Source organism: Medicago sativa, chromosome 4 (assembly GCF_051527215.1).
Source record: "Medicago sativa cultivar Bolivia chromosome 4, Bolivia_mono, whole genome shotgun sequence".
NCBI lineage: Eukaryota > Viridiplantae > Streptophyta > Magnoliopsida > Fabales > Fabaceae > Medicago > Medicago sativa.
In genome coordinates, this window is record NC_140752.1 from 35,762,850 (window position 1) to 35,787,865 (window position 25,016).

A 25,016-nucleotide genomic window follows, 5' to 3' on the forward strand; every position below is an offset into this window, starting at 1 on the left:
TAGCATCTAAATGTTCCAAGTGTTTGAAGCAAAGATATGAAACACAATTACCTATAATAAGTTCTGTTCTAAAATTCACATTTCTCTACAATAGATGTCTTTCTTCTGGATGTGATAACACCAATAATGCATAAACCTGAAGAAAAAAAAATTGTTCTTCATAAACAATTGAGACATAAAGAAGCAATATGCAATAGCCAGTCCACAACTTAATTTGGTACTACTATTTATTTCCTTTCTTTTGATCAATATTGTGCCCAAAATAAAATTAAGTCAAAGACTGTTTTCAATGAAAAACATGACATGTCATGTTACAAAACAACAACTATAAGATTACACTGATCTAACACCAAACCACGCTCTTAGAAGACTCGTTCAAGCTTGGTGTACATTAAACGCTTCACAAGGCATTGAAAGGATTCCAACTCCAAAACCACCAATCAACAAAACCCAAATCACAACACTCATCAAAGAAGCTTCTCATTCATGTGTCTGAAGCTGAATTAAAAAATAGTTGTTAAAAAACCCAAAAAATTTAATCTTATAGATATAAATCCTAAAATTAAATATAGTTGTCACAAATCAACATGGTGCAAAGATACTGAATGAATGTCGTCATATCAAAATTATAGGCGACGTCAATGAGAAAAATGTCATCTCATCTTCACATGTATACAAAAAAATGAAATAAACCCAATTTAGTTATTTTATATTTTAATCCTTTACCATCGTGAATAGATCAATTATGAACACAAACCTTTCAATAACTCAAACATTCAAAATTAGGGTTTGGGAAATCAAAATTCGGGATATTAAACATTTTTTCAACCCATTAACAAGCATCAGTATCAGTAGATTCGAATTAGACAAACAATTGAACAAAATAGAACAAAGAAAAGAAAACCTGGAGAGTGGAGAGGAGAACCACAGAAATCATTCAGTAGAAAGCTTAGGTGATAAGGAGTTTGAAAGCAGACTTTGTTTTTTCATCGGAGTTTGAGGCGGCCGAAAACAGCGTCGGAAGGAGGAGAGTCCGGCGAAGGTTTTTGAGAAGAAAGGATGGCATGGTGGTGAGTTGGGTGCTCCATAGAGTGAGTTATGGAAGTTGTTCGACAGAGAGTAACAGTGGTGTTCGCCGGAGTGAATTAGATAATGTTGAAGGAGAGTGAGATCTGGATGTGTTACTGAGTAGTGAGTGTTGTGTTTGTAAGTGTTGAAGGAGAGTTTGCAAAAATAAATATATTCTCTGTGTAACATACTTTTTATTTGATAATAGCACTTCTGCAAAAGCGCTAACAAACGTGTAGCTAAATAATAGCGTTATTCCAAAAACGCTATCTAAAGGTAGACAACTTATAGCACTTTCTCATAAGCGCTAACAAAGCCTTTTTATGAGCCACCTATATTAGCGTTCGACCAAAAGCGCTATAACAAGCCTGTCAATGGTGTTTTTGATAGCATTTATTAAAAAACGCTATTAAAATTGTGCTATTAAAACTCAAAATTGTAGTAGTGAATTGGAAAATAAAAAAATAGAAATTAATTAACAGTGTCTCAAAAAAGTCCTTGCGAAGAAACAGGCAACATGGTTTTGTTCTCCATCATCACATTCATCTCTGCTTTCTCTTTTTGTTCATTTTCTCTTTATGGTTGTAGATGGAGAAATGATCAAGTATTCAACAAGGTTGGATCATATTGGTTCGATCAGAAAGCCAGTAAGGAGTTTAATTACGTCAGTGATGACATCAATGTACCTATCTACTCAATTCTCCATTTTTCAATTTTTATTTTATATTCATCATCTGAAAAAAGATTCCATTATTATTTTTGTTTTTTGGATAACTGGAACAACTTTGTTATATTTGATCAATTGAATTGATGGGCATTGTAAAAAAGTTTCTTCTTCTTTCCTTTCCATAGTCAATGTTGGGAAGCTTTTACCTCAAACCAAATTCTGCTCACGTTTGGGACTTTGATTATTAGGGTTAGTGTTGTTGGAAGAGGACTTTGATGATGTTGAAGCAACGGTTGAGATTGAAGATAATAATAAAAAGAGTGTTTTTTTTTGGGTGAAGTTTAGGGGAAAAACGAGTGAGATTAGAAGGGGATTAGAGTGAGGTTTTTGGTTGGGAGATGCAATGTAACTGCAGGAGAGAAGTGAAGAGGGAGATATGAATCATTGCTTTGATGAGTTTTGTGAAAATTGTATGTTTTTATGATTAAGGGGAGATGGTTGTTGGGTTTGATCAAACTTCAACAACGACTATTTTGATGTGCTGACAATTCTCCAAAGTCTCGCTTTCCCCTCTATATAAATGAATGAAGACTTGAAGAATAAAGAGAGACTCAACAACAATTTAACTGTGTCAAAACTCAGCTAAAATTATTGCACATCAAGTTCACTTAGAATTTCTTAACAACTTTCATATCTTAGATATTCTAGAGTTTTAAGAGTCTGATTCTGATTTGTATTGTGAACACCACTGATTGTATATCAAGTATTCAAACCGAACATCTTTCTGTGTAATTTAGTTTGTTTAGAAGTCTCTTGCTTTTGTGCTTGAGTATAGGAAATTGCTTGCTTGTGTGCTTGAGTATTTGAAGTCTCTTGTTTGTGTGTTTGAGCATTTGTAATCATATATTGATTTTAGTGAACCCTCCTTGGAAGTGCAAGGGGAAAAGGACTACTTCCGGATTGTGGAAGGAACCTATATAATTGCTTTGCGTCTTTCTCTTTATCTTTACATTATCCGCTGCATTAGACTCTGAACATTGCTCTAGAATCTGAACTCTATCAGACTCTAGACCTTGGACTTAGTTTAAAAAGAAGAAAAAACTAACATAATTCAACCCCCTTCTTGTGTTTTGCTCACCTTCAATCTCTTGCTTCTCTGTGCACATACAATCTTTTTATTTAGCCTTGGATAAGGGTTGTAAACAACTTTACCATAAGAAAAAGAACAAAATTTCCATAGTTCTACATGATTCCAACTTTTAAGGTTGTGATGATGAACAAAGAGACTTTATATGTCTCAGATAATTGCCACTCAGATGTTACGGGTGCTTGATGATGCGTTGAATTCGATGATTCCCCAGGTTGATAATATCACCATTGATCGATTCGTGTGTGAATTTATGAGGGAGCTATGGAGGATTTTTGGACCATATTTTATATAGTGGTCGAAGGACAAATACTATTTATAGCCGTTTTTAACTCCAAAGGTAAGGTTTGTGAAGCTGATGTACATCCTTTTTGCATTCACATATTAAACCATATCCTTCATGTTCCTCTATATCATATTTTTGTTTTCAATGTACTCTCTTTAACTATTTGTTAATTGGGATTCATTTTTTTAGGAGTAAATAGACAATTAATCCCCTGAAATTGTAAGTTTCGTCAATTACCCTTCTGAAATTAACAAAACTTCTTTTACCCCTTGAAATTGCACAACATTAATCAATTCCCTCCGTCAAGTTCTTCTGTTAGTCAACATGACGTTTTGCAAATATCCCCTGAAGTTTTGCACTTATGTGTAAAATGTCCCCGAACTTGAAAATCCTTGACACTAAAGATATTAAAGACAAATAATTAACCACTAACTTTAATTGAATTGTAATATTGTAGAGTTTAAAGTATTATTCGATTGATAAACTTTGGGTGATGTAGCGTGGAAAGGCATAAGCTATGGTACCATGTAACGTAATGATTGAAATCAATGTTGTTATTGGCCTATTTATTATGTTTAGTTCATACCTAAAGCTTTGTTACTATTGTATGTGTGAATAGCTTCCTTTTAGTCTTCATTTTTCTGTCTCCTCTTAAAATTTCCTGACAATATCCCCAGGGCCGTTCCTATGAAATAGGAGGCTCGGTTCTATTTTTAAAATAGGCCCCAGTAAAATCAAAACACAATTCTTTTTGTGTAGCTAAGCTTCATTAAAAAATCAGAATCAGAAGAACTTTCAAACACGAAACAAAACAAAATAAAATTAAGTGAAAGAGACTTGAAATTTATCTAACGGTGTCGTTTGGAATGTCACTCCTACGTTGTAGGAAAGGGGAAAAAAACGAATGGTTTATGCGAAAAAGAAATAATTGTTGTGATTCTTTCAATGGGGGTGGGTATTATAATTTTTTCTGAGGCCCGTAGTTTTTAGAGGCTCGGTGCAGTAGCGCTTCTTGCACTCCCCAAGGTCCGGCCCTGAATATCCCCATGTTCTTTAATAATTTTTCTATTATGAACCTCATTTTTAAGCTATATATCACAGTTCCTTTGCAAAAAAAGTTATATATCACGATCAAAGTCATTGGCTACATGAGTACTCATCATAAATCATTGTCAAACTAATGATGTTTTATCAAATTTGTTGGTGCATATGTATACAAATGTTTGTGATGTTTTGCCACGAATGTTTGTTGTCAATGTAGGTGGCTCAAATCTGAATCTGATGTTGATTCTGAACTGATAGCATTGTTTAAGAAAGAATCAAATACAAATGAAAGAACTGCTGCTTGTGAGTTTTTCCTTGGAATAATAGCTTGTGAATTTTTTCTAATAATATCTTATAATATTGTAGAGTTTAAAGTATTGAAGTTAACCGTTAATTGTTTTCCTTTAATATCTTTTAAGTCAAGGATAAAAAAAATATATAAATTTTCAAGTTCGGGGGGCATTTTGCACATAAGTGCAAAACTTAAGGGGGTATTTGCAAAACGTCATGTTGACTAACAAAATAATTTGATGGAGGGGGTAAATTGATTGACGTTGTGCAATTTCAAGGGGGTGATTGACGTTTTGTTAATGTCGGGGGTAATTGACGAAACTTACAATTTCAACGGGGTAATTGCCTATTTACTCTTTTTTTGAGAGGAATCCTAGTAATAAATTGACTGTCTTTCTTCAATGTGTAATTTATGGCTGCATTTATCCAAACGAGGGGGGTGCGCGGAGCAACTGAGATCTGTTCAAATGAGCAGTTACATCTCTTTACCCACGTTCCCGCAAATATCTCACTGGTGGCTACACTTTTACTTATTTCGTAACTGCCGCCCACACGTGTACCTTACAATGGCTTTGCATTCACCCACTTCTATAAATAGGAGGCTCCTCGCAGCCTCAAAGGTAGAATCTCTCACACTCTCAAAACCCCCATTCTGAACTCTACTGACTTGATGTAACACCCATACTAGACGTATCTAGAAAGTCTAGCATGTGCATTAGTTTAGTGCTGGATACATTAAAGATTTACAACAATAAAACTTCAAATGAATATCTTTGCAACACTATGCGTTCGTACAATAAAATCACAACACAACTTTACTAAGTACAAAGAATACGTCCTTGAATATCCATAACATCATGTTGCTGGTACGAACGATCACTTGTTGAATCATCCATTTGGCTACTAGCTTGCTATCCAACCTGTTTATCTGAAACAAATAAGGATTGGGATGAGACATAATGTCTCAGTGAGTTCCACCTAATCCTAGGCTATAGGTAACCTCGGGGAAACCTACGGTCACCACGTGTCTACAATACAATCTGCCGGTTGATTATACGTGTGTGGGGACTTGCTTACTTAGATGGCTGTGCTTGCTAGGGCTGTCATAATATCCTTAACTTGTTATAGGCTTCACTTCTTATACGTGCCATGGCGGTCAAGGGGAATCCAAAACCTCAATGCCAAGATACGCTCTATGCATCAAGGCTCATATATACTTCTATCATGACACGATTCTAAACCGGACGATTAGGGAAAACCTAAGATTGTCACCGGCATATCTTTCTTTACTTGCTTCAACTTGCTTAATATGTTGTATCTACAACATACCATCTCTTATCACAAAAGTGATTCTTGCTATCTTACTACTTCTTGACGATCTACGCCAAGTCTCTACATGTTCTTGACGATCTACGTCAAGGCTCTATAAAATACATATACATGTATAATAAATATGCATAGTCAGCTTCATTGATTATGTTAGTGTGTAACAAACAACATTATCTGAGTTCATTTTACGGATTAGTCCTGTGAAGAAGATTTCCTTCTTAGACTTGGCTGTGTTTTGATGATAACAAACTCACATCACAAAAGAAGAAAAACTATATGGAGGCTCAAGTTGAAGAATGAAGATAATGGGACTTAAGCTTCATAGTTATATTTTTGTAAGTATGGTTCTTATCTTTGACACTATCATTCTTAACATTTAACAGACTTAGAATGCTCAGAAAATAATTACAAATACTTTTTCTAAGTCTCCATATGAAGCAATGCTAAAACTCATGATAATAAATCACACACTCACAATCATTTTTATTTTAATGAGATTGTGCCTTAAAAGATTTTTTGCATGAAAATGTTTTTGATTAGGAAAATTATAATGATGCTGATTTAGCCCTTAATAGCATTCTTGAAATAAAGCCTCACGCTAGTTCTTTTGAAAATGCATAATTGGATTTGGCTTTGTCTAAATTGATTTTACTCACAATGGCTTTGTTTCAACGGTCCTGTTTTTTTTCAAATGTCAATTTTGCTTTGGTGGCCGTTGGAATTAAATCAGCATGATATTGTCAACGTTGCATTGCATTCATAAAAGAAAAATGTTGCCAATTTCATATTTGTGACAACGGGTACTTTTTGTTAACGCACACAGCACATCATTTTCTTTTTCACTAAAATACGGTACCTTTTCAAATATGTTTTGGTAACCCTTTTTTGATAAATAGCATTGTTTCATAAACATCTTTTTAGTCTCTATAAATTCAATTGAGAATCAAAGCAATTGATACACAACAACTTTCATTATCTCGATTGACATTTCAATATCACTTGCTTTTAAACTTTTATTCAAATTGTTTGGAAAACTTTGCATACACTTTAACATTTATTAAAAAGTTTTCTGAGCATTAAGTCCATTTGTTAAAGTGATATTGATAAAGATATACAACCATACATTTGTTATTCTTCAATTACTTTGTTGTAAAGTTTCTTGCCATTGTTGGTGAGAATTATTGTTAAAGATAGTGGGGTGCTATCTTGTGATTGTTGTAAAAGGTTCTTTGATTCGGGGAGATTCAAAGTCCACCAAAAGTGTTTGGTGTTTGTGTTGTAATCAAGAGAGAGGGTTTCTTTCTTGTGTTTATGTTAGAAAGATTGTTAGGGGGTCTTGGGGTGAGATTGCTTGTAACAAAGATTCTAACATAGTGAATTCCTTCGCGGGGTGTGAAGGGAGTGGACTGACCCTAAGGTTTAGAGGGGAACCACTATAAACTCTCTTGTGTCATTTCTTCTTCCCTTACTCTTTTATTTTTCCGCATTCATACCTTCATCATTATTTACTGGAAAAATAATCAACAACGCAAAACTCTTAAAAATTGACCAATATTCCTAGAAACCCAATTCACCCTCCCTCTTAGGTTACAATCCGAACTTACAAGTCCCGGGTGGAGTAACCCCGAAAGTTAATCCCTTACTACCAGTGAAATGCTTAGCAAGAGCGCACCGGACTCCCTTAGTGACGTGCGGGTCCCTTACGGCTTACCCCGTTCCCCTTGGAGAACCTTTCATATCCAACCTTGGAAGGAATACAAAAGACACGGCACCTTAACTTAATGACATGCGGCTCCATTTCGACTTAACCATTCCCCTTGGGGAACCCCTTGAATCCAACCTTGGAAGGATAACAAGAGACATGACACTCTTATTAAAATCTTAGTCTTATGCATGTATGAAGGTTAAACCTATTCATAATATCTCTTTTACCTCGGATCCTTAAACGATCCCACTAGAGGTAAACTTATATGCTTGCTTAACTTACTTTGTGAATATATATCAATCAATTCACATCTTGCCATACTCGTATGGTACTTGCTTCTATGCGAAGACAATACTCTTTATCACCTCGCGTCTTTTCAAACATCTCACTAATGCATAGCATTTTATTTCTTTTCTAACTATTCTAGTTCTTGACAAGATATGTCAAGGTTCTACTTTCATTCCCTTCCTGAATGACTGTCTTGCTACCCGATTCATAACATAATATCTCTCGATCGCCATGCCTTGGTATCTATGCCAAATACTTGCCACTTTCTCAAGAAAACTTTGCTAAAGATTATCAAAATAGGACCTTGGTTTGAGTTGTTTAATCTTATAAAAATACCACAGGGAAAAACCTCACGCGAAACTGCCAAAAACTGCCCGAAACGAGCCAACAGCACACTTTGGTACTGTCAGCTCGCCATGGCGAGTTGGTGGTTAGTTGGTGGCGAGTAACCACTCGCAGTGGCGAGTTGGGGGCGAGAAGGACCCCCTGTTCTGACTTCCAGCACGACTCACGAGCTACCAGCTCGCTGTGGCGAGTTGTGACAGTCCAGCACTTGTAAAAATGGTGTTTTTGGCCCAAAAGCCTCAAAACCAAGTGTCTCTATGCATATTATGACTCTAGTGGTCATAGAAAACATGTAAAACATCTTTATAGCAAGTATTCACATGGTTAGCAAGCATGGCATGAAAAGGGCAACTATTCAAATATTTTAAACTCTAGAATTTACATTGTTTTCTTACAAGAGTGAAACACATAAACCAAGGGTGGAAAACTATCTAAGGAACTCACCTAATGATTTGCACTTGATCTCCAAGCTTAGGCGCAACCAAAACCCTAGCTCTTGGTCAATTGCTTTCTTTGATCATAACCTTCAAACTTGCTATTCTTTCTTGCAATCTAAGCACCATAGTTCTTGACCATGAAGAAACCCTAGCTTGAAACATCTTCCAACTTACCATGAGTCAAACCCTAACCTTATACTTCAAGATGAACTCTTCCTCATGGTTGTTTCTTGCTTAACTTTCCACTTCCACGATAAATGATCAACATAAACTCCAAATCAACTATCCAAAGCCTTAACTTCTTGCTCAAATCCAAACCCTAACTTTTGAACTATTCTTGATGGAGAGGAGAAGTGTAAGACAACTCAAACCAAGCTTCATATGATTATGGTGTTTTGAAGGAACATAAGTTAAAGCCTTGCCATGGAAGGAAGAAGTTTGGAAAGGTTTGGTGGAGAGAAGAGAGGAAGAGGGCGTGGGAGATGAGAGAAGGAGGAGAGAAAACCTTTACCAAAAACTAGAGAGAGAAAGGACAAGATTTTTGTGCGATATTTTGCCCAAAAGCCATATAAATATCCTTTTGCGTGCAATTATCAAACTGCCCTTGTCTTAAGCGTGATAAATATGACACTGATACTTTATCCGTATTTAGCTGATATCACATAATAAATGTTTCCATTAAGCTTACTTTCTATGATATTAATCCTCTGGCACGATCGACTGGTAATATTCCGATACTGACAGACAAGATATTACATTCTACCCCCTTTAAATAAATTTCGTCCTCAAAATTTAGAAATCATCTACCAATCATCGTAACTAAAATCTGCCTCCTTTGGTTTCAGCTATACAGTATCTAGGGGTGTTCAAATCCAAACCGATCCAAAATAAAACCGCAAACCAATCCAAAAAAACCGAAAACCGCAAAAAATCGAATATTTTTGGATGTGTTTGGATGTTGTTTTGGAAAAACCGCTATGATTGGATCAGATTTCGGATTGCCTTTTCAAAACCGAACCGAACCAAACCGAACTGCAAAAGTAAATTTGTATACTTATTTATTATTTTATATGTATTATATATTGCATTATTATATTTCTTATTGGTATTTAATCTTATATATTGTATTAATTTAATCTATATTATTACTACATCATCTATTTCAAATATAATCAGCCATTTTCATTGTGTAATGTTAACTTTTTTAATAAATTTGTGTCATATTTTGTATCAAACCTATTATTTTACGGTGTATGAGTAATATTAATATTAATAAAAAATTACATGTTGCATTTTGGATATCCAAAAACCGATCCAAATTAAACTGCATATATTTGGATCGGATCGGTTCGGATTTTTTTAACATAATCATCTAAACAGAACCGAACCGCACGTGATTTTTATTTTGGATCGGTTGATTTTTTACCTCAAAACCGATCCAAACCGAACCGCGAACACCCCTAACAGTATCTGATCAAAACCACTCCGAAAGTTCGATGTATACTTTCCTTATCAAACACATAACTTATTCCCTTTCTTAATCCGTATATACTAATATAGTCTCTTCAACCTTAATATCCTTCTCAAAATCACATAACTACCTCAGAACATAGTGATTGAACTTACCTCTGCTGCATGAGGATTGATTGTCTCGGATCCATAAATTATCCACTTAGCGTAACCATGCATCTAAGTAACCTTTCATAACTAAAACACTCAGGATTGCCTTTAAACTGGGGTCCTACCAGAATCCAGGTTGGCCTTGCAGTGCTTACTTGCATCTAGAACATCTTATTATGCATACATTCTATCATGCATACATAATCTTTCTTACCGCACCTTGCGACTTACGCCTCTTACTCATTGATAGACGTTTGGCAAGTGCACCAAATACTATCGAAGTAGTAAAAATATCGATCCCAAGAGGACTGTTTTTAACTTCAATAATTCAATTGCGTTATATAATTAGGATGTATAAAGTTTATTTTTAGTTTGCCACTAGGCGGAAGATTTGGTTTGATTTTATGAAAATAAAAGAAATTAGATTTAATTAAGAAAATATGAGAGAAAGATGAGATCAGATCCGTCGAATCCTCTAAGTTCCCCTAATTGGTCTACTGCACCTATTTGTTATGAATCCTTTTCTAATTTACGATGATTAACAAAATAGCCCTAATCAATTCCTTGAGTTAGGACCCTCTTCTTAAACTACAGCCCCTAATTCCTTAGGTGGTCTAATAATTCTTGAAGGTTTTACCAAACGTTAACCTATTATCACTAACAAACGATTATCTATTCCTAGACTAACCCTGTTTATTAGAACAATTCAATTAGGTCTAAGTTGAAAGCCATGGTCAGTGGTCATTCATTCTCACGAAATCAAGTTATATGTGATCAAGATATAAAAAGCATTAAGAACAATTGAATTGAATAAACTAGAATTGAATTCATAAACAAAATAGAGTTTCACAGCAACATGTGTCAATTAGGGTTATAAAGATTCATCTCGGATCTAATCTCTAAGAGATTTAGCTACTCATAATCGAGTTTACAAATAGCATAATCAATGAAATAATTAAAACATACATGAATTGGTAAAAGGATGAAGAAATCGCCCTTCTAGCCGTCTCCGATGTCTCAAAATCGCACTTTGCTCTCCAAAATCGTAACTCCTGTGCTTCAGATTGAGTGCAGTATTTATAGAAGTCATGGGCCTGACCCGTCAAAATCGCGCCGCGCCATGTATATAGGCGTGCCGCGATTTCCCTCAAACAGGGAGGATGTAATTTTGCTTCAAAAATCGCAGCACGGCTTGAAATTGACGTGGCGCGATTTCCTTCGAACAGACTTCAATATTTAAGCTTTTTGCACTCCAGAACAGTATAAATTGCATGAGAACTCTATCAAAATGTCACAATATGTCCTAAAAATTACGTAATGACAGCATGTCATCACAACCCCAAACTTAAACCATTCCTTGTCCTCAAGGAATTTGCTTGCAACAGTGACAAACGACAGTAAAATAACAGTTACCTGACAAAACGATAGTACCCAAAAGTTCATTCTCCTTCTAGCTAAAGATGAGCTAGTTTGACTTGTTCGCATCCACCAATTCACAACTCCACGCATTCAAATTGAAATAGGGTTCTACCAGTCGACATGCAGGTCTACATATTACCATACGCTTGAAAAGTTTCTAAACATCAATCAAAGTCAATATCATTACACACTTTTGAGGTCTTTAGGGTTATAACGGGGCTTAGGTGAAAGGTGGGATATATTTGGATAAGTAGGCTACACAAAATTTGAGTTAGGCATTCCTACGGAAGTTAAAGCACAAAATTCAATCCTTCATTCATTCACCTTGTGGAAATACAATCAATGCAAAGGTACTAGAGAACATTTTTAACATTTAGGGAGAATCGAGTTTGAAGTTACTCGGATTTTCAATGTTTTGTCCCTTTTTCATCATTCAATTTCTTTTTTTTTTGATACACCATTTTTGTGTGTATTTTGCATGACAATTTCCTATTTCTTTCATTTTTGTTCTCTTATTCTCTAGTACCCCCACCCCAAACTTAGTTGGTTGCAAATTCCAATAGCAACCCCAAACTTAATCTTTAGCAACATTCTACAATGCCTTAACTCAGAAAATACATTAAGGGACAAGTCCTAAAAGTCTCTAGGCTTGTAATGTAGTTTGTCACCGAACAAAAAGTTCTAATCCTACCGGCTCACAATTGGTTAAGAAAGGATAAATTCAACAAATTAAAACAGGGTAGGCTTCAAAAAGGCTCATAGGACCAAGCATTTTTGCCTCAGTGTGTAATCGACAAAGACCAATCAATAATAGAGAAACAATGCAAGTTCTAGAAATGTAGTTGCATGGAAAACTAATCTAAATATAAGTAAATTGAAAAACAAAATTTGGCAATGAACCTTATGGCTGAGATTTCTGGGAGTATGTGACTACCTAGCAACGTCGTACACTTCGCCTTTGAATCAAGTCACCCCTCCTTTAGAACTTTTGGAATACGGTTTCATCAAACAACTGTTACTAAACTGGAATAGGTCACATGAAACAAAACAAATTCATTAATAATAAACAAGTGCAGGAGCAATTACAATAGGGAAATTAGTTCAATGGACTTCGACATAAAAAGAAAATAAAAAAAATACATCAAAAGAAAAATAACTGAAAATAAAATACAAAGCAAAAAATGCAAATCCATCAGTAGATCAGCCCATGTTCACATCATCATCCGAGTGTCCAGCCCCCGGTGTCCTCAATCCTTCAAAGATGCCATCTCCTTGATCTTGCTCGGTGGCATTGAAATCATCAGTGATTTCCCTCCTCCATGCGCTCACGGGAGCCTCCAAACCTCTCATAAGACCCACTAATCGGACCCATATGCAATTGAGCCTCCGCAGCAAACGCAGCTGAGAACCTAGGACGGTTCACCCACAGCTGGTCCGAAGTCTCATTCATCCAATTAGCTTGCACATGCATGAATTCCTCAAGCTTTGGGTGAAGAGGAGCATAACCCCCTTGGCTACTACTCCCTCCTTGCTCCATTTGTTGTTGCCTTGCTGCCTCCCTCTCTCTCTCCTTCATATAGCCTTCATATTTCTTCACAAATCCATCCATTACCGAGTCCGTGATTGGCTTCATATTGCTGGTGTTGAGATCACTATCATAAGCCGGCACAAGCTCTTGCTCACACAACCAATTAATTAGACTTCCATGCCCCAATTGTGTGGTGTTTCCGGTTGCTAGATCATGAAGACTATTGGCCAAGAGGCGGCCAATATCTATAGGGTGCTCCTTGATGATGGCGTAGGCAGCAAGCACCCTCTTGAGAGGAATTTCAGAAGTGCAAGATGCACTCTCAAGAGTCTGGACCAAATAGGACACCCACGCCTTGGGTATCGGCAGCATCTCTGCATAGGTAAGCATCCGGGACCTTTTCCAAGTCGACCCAGGCCTACACATGGTGGTGATTATCTCATCAAAGGTATCCTCCGTAATACCAAATCTCTCCCTCCTTAATTTTTCAACCCAACACTCCTCCGGTGCTTGAACATTCAGCCATGCATTGAGAGCATCCGGGCTGAAATCAATGTATTTGCCTCGCACAAAAGATTGAAAGGGTGTATCGGACACCCTTGCATTTGCAAAGAATTCGACGATTACCGTTTTGTTGTTTGCTTCGTCGATCATCTCATTCAACCTCGTCCACCCCCTCCTTCGTAATTCAGACTCAAAGAAAGGATACTTCACAAGCTTTGTGAAATCAAATTTCCTCTCCCCTATCACTTTGAAACTCTTCATAGATTGATGGAACTCTTGGGCTTGGTCATTGATGAAATGGATGGCGTTTTCGGGTGGTCCGGATGCGGCACGAGGGCGTTTGGATTTGCTTGTGGATGGTTTGGGGTTGGTGGCTTTCTTTGAGCGGGTGTTTCTTTGGTTGGAGGCCATTTGTGAGTGAAAGGAAGATGGTGAATGGGAAATTTTGTGAAGTTTGGGAAACTTGGGAATGATTGTGGTTTGATGGTGTTTTGAATTGATGAATTTGTGATAGGATTGTGGGTAGATGATGTTTAGGAAGTGAAAAAGGAGATGAAGATGATAAAAATTCGTGAGTGGAAGTTGAGGGAAGTTTTGGTAGAAAGAGGTAGGAAGAATGGAATGAAAATGATGATGAACAGTGAAGGATTTATAGTGCTGTAGTGGCAAAATCGCTGCACGCCAATTTGCAAGGCACGGCGCGATTTTGTGTGTAACGGCTAGTAATGGGCAAATTTTTAACGGTTGGGAAGTTTGGTGGGTTTGTAACGGCTAGTTTTGGAAAATATAAAGGCAGTTTCCAAGCAAAATCGCGCTGCGGCCAATTACAAGGCGCGGCGCGATTTCTTTAAAACAGGGAAAGTGTTCTTCTGTTCCTCAAAATCGCGGCACGCCAATTTACACAGAGCGGCGCGATTTTGATGAAACAGGTAGTGTGTTTTGCTTCCTCAGGCCAAAAAAAAAATTGTTTTCTTGAAAAACGCCTGCGTTCTTTTAAGTTCTGAAAATTTTTGAGGAGAGAATCATGCAAGACATCAGTACCTTGCATGATTTTCTTAACAAGAGGTATATTTTGAACAAATTTTTAAACTTTCCTGCCCTGTATTAAAAGAAAAGAAAAATATTTTTGTGTTTTTATTTTTGAAAGCAATAAAATCATACCTGAAAATTAAATAGTGGGTTGCCTCCCACCCAGCGCTTCTTTACCGTCACTAGCTTGACTGATGACGATCTTTAAAGATCAGTTGATGTCTCTCACTCTTCATTGTTTGGGAGTCTTCCTTTACGGTACTGTTTCAGCTTTTGTTCCTTACCCTTGAAAGTTCCTTGTGCACCAGACTTCCTTAGATCCACAGCTTCATCAACAAGCTTGTTCCTTACCAACTCTTTGTCACAATACCTCCCAACCCTTTCTATCGTATCAGAGAGAATTGAAAGCATACACCATTGAAAAGTAGCCGGCCCATTATGCATTCCAAAGGGGATCTTCTTATAAGTAAACACACCACAAGGATTAGTGAAATTAGTCTTAGGCATGCTGTTCCAAGTTTCCAATCCCCCATTCTTATTGTCAAGGATGCCTCCTGATGATTGTTGTTGCATTTGATCTGTGCTTACTTCAAGTTGCTTAACATGCTCTTTCACCCCAACATCTTCAACCACTTCTTTACTTTCAATAGGCTTAACAATTTCTCCTTCCATAGGTTGAATAGGTTGAGATTCAAGGGAGTTTTCTTCGACTGTTTCTTCAATAATGTCAATCCGGTAACACTTGTGGTTCTCATCTTGGTTCTTCATTGCCTCAAAGATATTGAAAACTACCTGCTCCTTATGGAACCTCAACATTAACTCTCCACGTTCAACATCAATCAAAGCACGACCAGTTGCAAGGAAAGGTCTTCCTAGAATGAGTGGCATGTCTTCATCTTCAGCCATATCTAAGACCACAAAATCTGCTGGGAACACCAAGTCATTAACCTTGACTAGCACATCTTCAAGCACACCGAAAGGATAAGAGATTGACCGATCAGCTAAAGTAATGGTCATTCTTGTTGGTTTTGGTTCCCCACACTTAAGCTTCTTCATCATTGAAAGAGGCATCAGGTTGATACTTGCTCCCAAGTCGCATAAAGCTCTTCCAATGTCTACCGGTCCAATTGAACAAGGGATAGTAAATGCACCAGGATCCTTCAGCTTAGGTGGCAGCTTCTTTTGAAGAATAGCACTACAATTTTCAGAAAGTGCAATGTTCTCATCATCCTTAGGCTTCCTTCGTTTAGTCAACAAGTCTTTCATGAACTTAGCATATAACGGCATTTGATCAAGAGCTTCGCCGAAAGGAATATTCACCTGAAGTTGTGAGAAAAGTTGCATGAACTTCTTGAATTGACCTTCATCCTTTTCTTTCTTCTTTGAAAGGTGAGGGTATGGAAGCTTCACATATGATGGAATAACCTGTGGTTTGTCTCCATCCTTCAATATTTGACTCTTTGTCTTCCTCAAGATTGAATCATCATCAATTAACTTCTCACTTTTTTCTCCCTCTATTTTTTCCTTCCTTTCTTTTTCAACTACTCCATGATCATTTTCTTTTTCAACTTCACCCTCATCATTTTTTTCAACTACATCATTCTCCTCCACCTCAACTACATCATCAACCTTCTTTGGAGCTTTTGGAACTAAAGGTGTCAAAACCTTTTTGCTCCTCAATTCAATAGCATTACAAGACTCATTCTTAGGGTTGTCTTTAGTGTTACCTGATAATCCGCCTTTGTTTTGTTCAGCCAATTGCTTAGCTAATTGCCCCAGTTGAGTTTCAAGCATCTTTCTAGAAGCTTCATTGTTCTTTCTTTCAGCTTCTTGACTCTTCTTCATCTCTTCAAAGTTGCCTTGAGTCATCTTCATGAAGTTCATCATAGTTTCCTCAAGATCTGATGGCTTCCTTTGTTGTTGTTGAGGAGGAGTGAGCATCTGAGAGTTCAAAGCATTGTTATTTGAGTAGCTTAGATTTGGATGCTTATTGATGCCTGAATTGTAGTATTGACTCTGCCTTTGGTAACCTCCCATGAAATTAGCTTCTTCACTTGATCCTTCTGGAACACATTCACCGTTGGGATGTTCTTCACCACATAAGTCACACTTGATTGCAGCCACTTGTTGTTGCTTATGAGCCAGAGTGAAGCCTTGAAACTCCTTAGTTAGAGCTTCGATTTGTTTGTTCATAGCTGCTTGGTTAGCAAGGATAGCAGTTTGTTCACTCACCCCAAACACTCCTCTTTCTTTCTTCTTAGCTTCAGCCCGATACTCATTTCCAGCCATGTTCTCAATTAAAGCTTGGACTTCATGATCAGTTTTGCTCTTGAGACTACCTCCCGCGGAAGCATCTAAGAACATTCTAGTGTTTGGTGTTACCCCCTCAGTGAAGATTTGGAGGTATTGTTTCTCGGTGAACTCATGATTAGGGCACCTCTTAAGAAACAAATTGAATCGCTCCCAAGCATCATACAATGATTCACCTTCTCCTTGCTTGAAGTTAGAGATCTCCATCTTCTTGTCCCAATACTTAGACATAGGGAAATATTTCTCCAAGAACTTCAGCTCTAACTCTTCCCATGTTTGGACAGTCCCGTTTGGTATTGTTAGCAACCAATCTTTTGCCCTTCCCATCAAGGTGAAAGGAAATAGCCTTAGTTTCTTTTGTGCTTCCGTCACGGTGGCTGGTTGCACACAAAACTCGCAGGTTTCAGCAAAGCGGCTCAAGTGTTCATGAGGACTCATAGCTTCAGTCCCATCGAATTGCTTGTCCCTCAAACCGTTGAGGACAGTTGTGGGTCAGTTGACCGCGATGAGTGGCTAACCCGTAGTCTCCTAGCTTAGGTCTCGGTGGTACAACTCCTTCTCCTTCCATAGTTGCAGATTTAGGAGAAGAGATCCTTTCAGATTCAATTGAGAGTGGCTCGGGTATTTGTTCTCGAACACCCGGTGGAACGGACTGAGCTAACCTTTGCGACCGGACAGCTTTCCGAAGTGCTCTAGCAGTCCTTTCAATTTCCGGATCGTACTCTAAGTCGTCTGAGCTCTGTTTACCTCGCATAAACAGCAAAATACCTTAGTAGCACTGCACAACGCAAAGTAATCAAGTGAATATGAAAACAGAAAAATAAAAATTAAAAACAGAAATTTAAATTGCAAAAACCCTAAATTATAACGTAATTGCCTTGTTGAAATAATTCAACAGTCCCCGGCAACGGCGCCAAAAACTTGATAGACATTTGGCAAGTGCACCAAATACTATCGAAGTAGTAAAAATATCGATCCCAAGAGGACTGTTTTTAACTTCAATAATTCAATTGCGTTATATAATTAGGATGTATAAAGTTTATTTTTAGTTTGCCACTAGGCGGAAGATTTGGTTTGATTTTATGAAAATAAAAGAAATTAGATTTAATTAAGAAAATATGAGAGAAAGATGAGATCAGATCCGTCGAATCCTCTAAGTTCCCCTAATTGGTCTACTGCACCTATTTGTTATGAATCCTTTTCTAATTTACGATGATTAACAAAATAGCCCTAATCAATCCCTTGAGTTAGGACCCTCTTCTTAAACTACAGCCCCTAATTCCTTAGGTGGTCTAATAATTCTTGAAGGTTTTACCGAACGTTAACCTATTATCACTAACAAACGATTATCTATTCCTAGACTAACCCTGTTTATTAGAACAATTCAATTAGGTCTAAGTTGAAAGCCATGGTCAGTGGTCATTCATTCTCACGAAATCAAGTTATATGTGATCAAGATATAAAAAGCATTAAGAACAATTGAATTGAATAAACTAGAATTGAATTCATAAACAAAATAGAGTTTCACAGCAACATGTGTCAATTAGGGTTATAAAGATTCATCTCGGATCTAATCTCTAAGAGATTTAGCTACTCATAATCGAGTTTACAAATAGCATAATCAATGAAATAATTAAAACATACATGAATTGGTAAAAAGGATGAAGAAATCGCCCTTCTAGCCGTCTCCGATGTCTCAAAATCGCACTTTGCTCTCCAAAATCGTAACTCCTGTTCTTCAGATTGAGTGCAGTATTTATAGAAGTCATGGGCCTGACCCGTCAAAATCGCGCCGCGCCATGTATATAGGCGTGCCGCGATTTCCCTCAAACAGGGAGGATGTAATTTTGCTTCAAAAATCGCAACACGGCTTGAAATTGGCGTGGCGCGATTTCCTTCGAACAGACTTCAATATTTAAGCTTTTTGCACTCCAGAACAGTATAAATTGCATGAGAACTCTATCAAAATGTCACAATAAGTCCTAAAAATTACGTAATGACAGCATGTCATCACTCATGTTACTAACCTTGATGATTCTATAAATCCCTTTTTAGAGTCTTAGGAAACCTTTCTATCTCTTCACAATCCCCTTGCACCCGAATCCATGGGTAACTCGTCTAACTTGGCATAAAGAAGCGAAATCAATTATACTGTTTCGGCTGACAATCTATTAACTAGTCTTGCGGATCACATACTCTTAAAACCTTCAACTAAGTCCACTTGCACTTGCATTTAACACTCTTAGCACAAATCCGTGCATCCCGTATGATATTGATATCACACGGACATTGCCGTTTCCTCTTAATACCTTATCTTCCATAGTATTCACATACTTCCTAATACCACTTCTTGTTAGTCAATAACGATACTCATTCTAGCATTTTGCTTCTAAAAATTTCTAAACTTTGGTACATAGGTTCTTGGAACGATTAGATAATTGACTTAAAAATATCATTTTAAAACTAAGTCAACTGAATCTGTAATGATACTGCAGAACCACAGGACGAGTCTCTATATTTTGAAAAAGGTTTTATAACTCGCCCTAAACTTGTCTAAAAGAAGTTGGCCCTGTAGCCTGTACGTCTTAAGTGAGCTTGTTCGCTTACGACGTGCCTCACTAGTTTCAGAAATGTAAAATTTCATATTTTTATAACAACATCGTTCCCAAGTTCCTTAATACCAATCTTAACTTTAAAAGTTATAAATCATGGCCTAACACTATTCTAGCAAGTATCGTTATCACTTAACAAGTATGGCAAAAGAGGGTATGCATTTCATCGTGCATATCTCATAAACCGGATTTCCTTAACATAGCACATACTCTTATGACTAACCGATAGCTCTTCTACACATTCGACATTACAATTAGGCAACCCGATTAATTCATTGTGACAACTCTAGTCTTTCTTGTCTTACTAAAGTGGAGTTACATCCTTTATACTTTTACCTTAATCAATTCTGTCTGTATAAGCATCAATCCTTACTTTTCATATCTAGAACTCCTTGCTTGTCTCATAATACTTCTCACTAAAACTGCATTACTATCCCGAACATTCTTCACGAAGATTCCTACTACCAGATTCCATGTTCCATGGTTACTGTCAACAACTTTACTGATTAGCGTTCGTTACGCTACTTTGATTCCCACCGGTTGGCTTCAACCAATACTCTACTCTTTGGTTGCAAGATTAAAACTCACGATAAACTTATCGTATACTCATAATACTTTTCTTGGGGATAGGTCTTACGTTCTTGATAGTTGGGTTCACCTCCTGATATATACATATCATACTTGAACTTGTTTCCGAGCAAAACTCAAATTCCCATAGTAGTCTCATCTTGCACTTGGACACACATTCCTCAAACATCTAACCTTGTACCTTAGTATTCCCTCATACTATATTTTGCTTAATTGTACCAATGCTTGCTCGTTGATTTTTCTTTCAAAGAAAATTTCGTAAATTAGCACACGGGTCATTGACGTTGATGATTTTCCAATATATAAAAATTATATTGAACCTAGGCCCCAGTCGTTACTCTAAAATCACAGAACGAGTCGATAACACATATGTGCCATCATATCTTAGTTCTAGTGAGTTTAGCCCCCTCTATGAGACGTAACAGACCGGTACCAACAAAACTTTCATTTTAAAATTTCAAAATGTCAGCTTTAATCACCCATATGCGTATGTCTTTCTAAAATATTGTAAACTTTTTGATTTATCATCATAACGAGCCTTAGTAAGTCAATCAAGCAAAAAAAAGATTTGAGGAGTACTCATAACTTCGCAAAATCCAAGAACCTCGTGATTTCATATAACTCTTCACCACTTTAACTCTTTCTTCATGTCTTCACATCCGTGACGTCCATTCTAAATACTGAAACCTCTAAACTATTGGTCTAAGCTCCTTCTTATCTCTTGTCACATTAACGTCCCAAGTTACCTTAAACCGAATCTATTGTCGTGGATGATTGCCCATGCCTTTATCCTTTAAAAACTTTAGGATGTGATATGCATTTGTCACTTGATGTTATATAGGTTTTCGTCTCATAAAAGATTGTGAAGACAACTCCCCAATAGTCACTGCAGACCCTAGAGACGAACTGACAATTTTTGGAAAAACAAAAAATTTCGCCCCAGGTTCGCTATTGGCGAGTTTCTTCAGCTCAATTTTCCTAATAACATTCTTTGCATGAGAATTCTTATTTCTTAAGTAATCAAATGCATATCATTTATTCCCAACATCATAAAATATTCTATAAAATATACATGGCAACATCAACTTAATTCGATACAATTCTTGGTACGTCGGAAATTAATGCCTTAGTACTGATAACATAAAACTTTCACTTAACTCATTCACTTCCTCCACTACGAGTAGCTTACCTCATTACATTACCGCATAACGCAACTTTCCGAACACTAGAATCCTGTCCACTCTGAACATACAAGTCCATAACTTCAATCAATTAATGTTATTCCTTTCTATACATCAAACCCAACGCTGTCGAAACATCCCTTCTTAACATTACCTTACATTACCGAAGGATTCATACTTCTACTTGCTTAGTTCACCAGTCACCTACTGGCACGATCAACTTCTTATCAATACTCAGTCCGAATTCTCTCTTCTGAGTTCACACTTTCCAGTGTATCTTCATCACATACTTCGTTCCTACAGGGTCCTATTCAGCTCTCAGGCATCCGTTCTAATCGTCGAATGTTAAATTGAGTTGATCAGGCTCAACTAACAACAACAACTAGAACATTTACCTGGAACCCAATGGTCCCACAACCTTTGTTGTAACTTAATGACCCAAGGCACGGTCTGAATCGACCTGCTCTGATACCAAATGTAACACCCATACTAGACGTATCTAGAAAGTCTAGCATGTGCATTAGTTTAGTACTAGATACATTAAATATTTACAACAATAAAACTTCAAATGAATATCTTTACAACACTATGCGTTCGTACAATAAAATCACAACACGACTTTATTAAGTATAAAGAATACATCCTTGAATATCCATAACATCCTGCTGCGGGTACGAACGATCACTTATTGAATCATCCATTCGGCTACTAGCTTGCTATCCAACCTGTTTATCTGAAACAAATAAAGATTGGGATGAGACATAATGTCTCAGTGAATTCCACCTAATCCCAGGCTATAGGTAACCTTGAGGAAACCTACGGTCACCACGTGTCTACAATACAACATGTCGGTTGATTATACGTGTGTGGGGACTTGCTTACTTAGACAACTGTGTTTGCTAGGGCCGTCATAATATCTTTAACTTGTTATAGGCTTCACTTCTTATACGTGCAATGGCGGTCAAGGGGAATCTAAAACCTCAATGCCAAGATACGCTCTATGCATCAAGGCTCATATATACTTCTATCATGACAGGATTCTAAACCGGACGATTAGGAAAAACCTAAGATTGTCACCGGCATATCTTTCTTTACTTGCTTCTACTTGCTTAATATGTTGTATCTACAACATATCATATCTTATCACAAAAGTGATTCTTGCTATCTTACTACTTCTTGACGATCTACGCCAAGTATCTACTTGTTCTTGACGATCTACGTCAAGGTTCTATAAAATACATATACATGTATAATAAATATGCATAGTCAACTTCATTGATTATGTTAGTGTGTAACAAACAACATTATCTGAGTTCATTTTACGGATTAGTCCCGGGTGGAGTAACCCCGAAAGTTAATCCCTTACTATCGGTGAAATGCTTAGCAAGAGCGCACCAGACTCCCTTAGTGACGTGCGGGCCCCTTACGGCTTACCCCGTTCCCCTTGGAGAACCTTTCATATCCAACCTTGGAAGGAATAGAAAATACACGGTACCTTAACTTAGTGACATGCGGCTCCCTTTCGGCTTAACCATTCCCCTAGGGGAACCCCTTGAATCCAACCTTGGAAGGATAACAAGAGACATGACACTCTTATTAAAATCTTAGTCTTATGCATGTATGAAGGTTAAACCTATTCATACTATCTCTTTTACCTTGGATCCTTAAACGATCCCACTAGAGGTAAACTTATATGCTTGCTTAACTTACTTTGTGAATAGATATCAATCGATTCACATCTTGCCATGCTTTGCTATCTATGCCAAATACTTGCCACTTTCTCAAGAAAACTTTGCTAAAGATTATCAAAATAGGACCTTGGTTTGAGGGATTTAATCTTATAAAAATACCACAGGGAAAAACCTCACGCGAAATTGCCAAAAACTGCCCGGAACGAGCCAACAGCACACTTTGGTGCTGTCAGCTCGCCACGGCGAGTTGGTGGCGAGTAACCACTCGCAATGGCGAGTTGGGGGCGAGCAGGACCCCCTGTTTTGACTTCCAGCTCTCTGTGGCAAGTTGTGACAGTCCAGCACTTTTAAAAATGGTGTTTTTGACCCAAAAGCCTCAAAACCAAGTGTCTCTATGCATATTATGATTCTAGTGGTCATAGAAAACCTGTAAAACATCTTTATATCAAGTATTCACATGGTTAGCAAGCATGACATGAAAAGGGAAACTATTCTAATATTTTAAACCCTAGAATTTACATTGTTTTCTTACAAGAGTGAAACACATAAAGCAAGGGTGGAAAACTATCTAAGGAACTCACCTAATGATTTGCACTTGATCTCCAAGCTTACAAGCAACCAAAACCCTAGCTCTTGGTCAATTACTTTCTTTGATCATAACCTTCAAACTTGCTATTCTTTCTTGCAATCTAAGCACCATAGTCTTGACCATGAAGAAACCCTAGCTTGAAACATCTTCCAACTTACCATGAGTCAAACCCTAACCTTAAACTTCAAGATGAACTCATCCTCATGGTTGTTTCTTTCTTAACTTTCCAATTCCACGATAAATGATCAACATAAACTCCAAATCAACTATCCAAAGCCTTAGATTCTTGCTCAAATCCAAACCCTAACTTCTGAACTATTCTTGATGGAGAGGTGAAGTGTAAGACAACTTAAACCAAGCTTCATATGATTATGGTGTCTTGAAGGAACATAAGTTAAAGCCTTGCCATGGAAGGAAGAAGTTTGGAAAGGTTTGGTGGAGAGAAGAGAGGAAGAGGGCGTGGGAGATGAGAGAAGGAGGAGAGAAGACCTTTACCAAAAACTAGAGAGAGAAAGGATAAGAATTTTGTGAGATATTTTGCGCAAAAGCCATATAAATATCCTTTTGCGTGCAATTAACAAAATGCCCTTGTCTTAAGCGTGATAAATATGACACTGATACTTTATCCATATTTAGCTGATATCACATAATAAATATTTCCATTAAGCTTACTTTCCATGATATTAATCCTCTGCCACGATCGATTGGTAATATTCCGATACTGACAGGCGGGATATTACACTTGAGCATCGGAGTGTATGCAGGTACACACCCCCCCATTTGGTCCAACGCTCACTGGAAGTATAAACAACCACCAGAAACCGCCGCATTCAATACAGCGCCGATATTCACCTTCTAATCATGTACGATTAAATAGAAACTTTAGTGTGATTATTTCCTATGCGGGCATGAATTTTTTATTTTTTTTTTGATGTGAGAGTATATTATTAGATAAAATAACATAGTCATGTTGTTATCATATTCACTACACCATTTTTCACTTTACGCAACGACGCAAAAGCGTGGTTAAAAGCATCAAAACCGTTACCTAAAGGTTTTTGCCACGATTTTTGGGGCGTGGTATATACGGCCGTTGCCTATTCAATAAGCCACGGTTTTTTCACTTCAGGCCACAAATCCTGAAACCGATGGCTATAATGTGGGAAGATGCCACGGTTTTTGAGTCCATTTTAAGCCGACGGTTTCTTTTATGCCAGGCTAGTAAAGTGTTGTCAGTTTTACTGGCTACGGATTTCTTTGATAGCTTTTAACCACGGTTTATTGTTTACCCACGCTGTTAAACCGTTCCCTATAGACTTTTTTTAAAAAAAAAAATTA

At 37.2% G+C, this 25,016-nt stretch overlaps 1 non-coding gene across 1 annotated transcript; it reads left to right on the forward strand.

The window, feature by feature from the left end:
• The first annotated feature begins 17,126 nt into the window (after window positions 1-17,126).
• LOC146929048 (small nucleolar RNA R71) lies at window positions 17,127-17,233 on the forward strand. The gene has a single exon (XR_015009196.1). It is a non-coding gene; the product is annotated as a small nucleolar RNA R71 (small nucleolar RNA).
• The last annotated feature ends 7,783 nt before the right edge of the window (window positions 17,234-25,016 follow it).